Here is a 2738-nt window from a genome sequence, read left to right as displayed (position 1 = left end):
TTTGTTTAGTTATAGAGAAAACTCTCCTTGTCTTTTAAAGAAACTTAACAAAGGTCCAAAATTTTAACCTTCAATTTTCTCCTCAATGTGGCTAGCAAACCGACCCGACCAGACCCGACCCTCCAATGTGCACCCCGTACAACGATAACGATATTCTGATTTCTCTCAGAACGTGGTGTGTTGTCGTAACAGAGGGGACTCTTGCGGCATAGAGGTTAAGATGTTCGCCTCTCATTCAAAGGTCCCTGGTTCGAATCTGGGTAGCGACCGAAACACTTTTCTTCTCTAAAATTGTCTCCTTTCATCTCCTTTCCAGCTCTCTAGCAAAGTTCTGTCGTCTGCTCTCGTCTCCTCTTTCTGCCCCCACTCCCTCACCTCCTTTGCCCCCTCCTCGATAAGAGTAGGCTTCGGCCGCCACCCGGGCAAAATTTAAAATTTCCTACCAACTGAAAATATTAGGCGTGTCCCGTGCGCTCATATGACCTTATGCAGTTGCGAGCGCCGTAAAACACTTACCAAAAAAAAAACCCATTAAAAAAACGTTAGAGAAACCACGTCCTGTAAAACAAAACCTCTCCGATCCCCGCCTCTGTTGGACCTGCTGCAGGTGTCCGCGCCTGTCCATGCGGAAACAGTTTCTCTCCGTCAGTAACGGTCGGCACAGCTACAGGTCCGCGCGGGACTTTCTTTCTCCCCCCTGGCCCTGGCGCGCCGTGTGAGTGTGAGCGGAACGCCGTGGGCCCTGTGTCTGTGAGAGAGAGCTCACGGGTGAGTGAGTCTTTTCACAACACCCGCCTCTTTAGCGACGGAATAGCTCCCAGAGCACGTGTCCAGTCGGCGATCAAATACCCCCTGACCATGTCCTTTGTCTGAAGCTTAGCATGGACGCCGTTTTGTTTTGTAGTAGATTGTAGGTTTGGGTGAAATCAGAAGTGAAATAGTCGTGAATATAACGGGTGCTAGGGTGGTTTGGTGTTGGGTTTGTAGAAATGATTTTTAAAATATATAAGAGATGTATAGACAATCGTTAAAAACATCGCAGTGCTACTGACTGAAGTTGTCTTTAGGCCATTTCCAAAGGTGGGATATTATCGTGTTCTTATGCACGGTAGAATTGTAAATTGACTGATTTATCAATGTCATGCTCATACTGTGCCGGAACAACGTAGGGGGAACTGCTGCTTTTTCTTTCCTTATCCTTACTATCGTCATTTTACCTCTACTTCTTTTGTGTGTTTGTCACTCTCTTGTGAACTGCTATTTCTGGGGTGCTTTGATAGTCGAAGCAGACTTTTTGCTGTTGAGGCTAGAGAGGTGAGCAGAGAAAGCTTGATTCCCAGTTTCAACTTCTCTGTTGACATCCACCCTTTGGCGCTCATAATATGACCTTATGTAGTTGCGAGCTCCGTAAAACCTTACTGAAACTAAAAGAAAACGTCGCACTTGTAGAAAAAAATACATCTTGCAAAGCTTACGAGGCCCATGGTTCAAATCTATATTAACAATTATATAACACTGAAGAATGTTTAATTCCAACGAAAGGATAAACGAAAGCTTCACCAAACGTCAATAAAACATAATATGAGTAGGACCTACAGTTAAATCATCGCTTAGGATTACTGTTTTTCCGTAACTATTGATTACACTTTAATTGAGAAGACTCTCATTTCGACTTTCTAAGTCTTTCTTTGATAAGAAATAAACACGAAGCCTTTTGACTTGGAAGAAGAACATTATGGGCGAAAGTACAGTGTCGTCTGTGGGATGTTGACAAAGAGGGATTGATGTATGCTTTACATGAGGTATAATCAAAGTACTATTAATATTCTAAAACTTTTTCAACTACGGAAATGTACGTATAAAACCGCTGTAAAAAAATTGCAACCTTTTCAAACGAGAACACTGGGCGCTTATAAACTACCGGTACTTGGAAGAACAGGACACACAAAGAATGACTCTATAATATTACACATTGACGATTTTTTCTTTTCGACTTAATTCGCATTATAATTGTCTTATCAACTTTGTGATATCTCCTAGCTTATGTCTTTTATAACTCATTTTAAAGCTCAGCAGGTTTCAAATTCCAACCTTCACACAAATAAGTCAGGAAATACGTGCTTGCAACAGATACAGTACTTCAACTAGGTCACGCGAGGCACCTCATAAATATTCAGCAGTCATAGATTTCAGAGAAGTAGCTACAAAATGTGACCTCTTGTCCTGAAAACGAGGAAAAGAAACCCTCATAAATAAGAGATTATGTCGTCACTAGGGAATCTGAAACCCCGAAACAAAGACCTTTCTTCCAGAAGGGAAATAATGATAGGGATGGTATGCTATGTGTGTAGTTTAACACCGCTTTCAACGGAACACGTAATACTAAAAGACCATACAATGAGTCCTTCCACTGTGACTCTCGAGAAACCTGAGTCGGGTAAAGATGTAGGATGTAGGTATCATATAGAACTACTATTTCAACTATGCTGGGGGAAAAAAAGAAGAAGAAAAAAACAAACTAGAATGACACTAAAGATAGAAAAAGGGGGGTAGGGAGGGAGGGTATTTATTTTTCTTCTTATTGTTTAAAACTTTTAAAGCGAGTTTTCATTAGTTTCGGTAGGGGATGATTTCTTGTTTTTGATTCATTTTCCGGTCAGATTTGGCGGAGTGTGCGTGTGTGTGTGTGAGTGTGAGTGTGTGTGTGTGTGTGTGTGTGTGTGCGAGTGTGTGTGTGA

This window comes from Aplysia californica, unplaced genomic scaffold, assembly GCF_000002075.1.
Source record: "Aplysia californica isolate F4 #8 unplaced genomic scaffold, AplCal3.0 scaffold00017, whole genome shotgun sequence".
Lineage (NCBI taxonomy): Eukaryota > Metazoa > Mollusca > Gastropoda > Aplysiida > Aplysiidae > Aplysia > Aplysia californica.
This window is presented reverse-complemented; position numbering follows the sequence as displayed.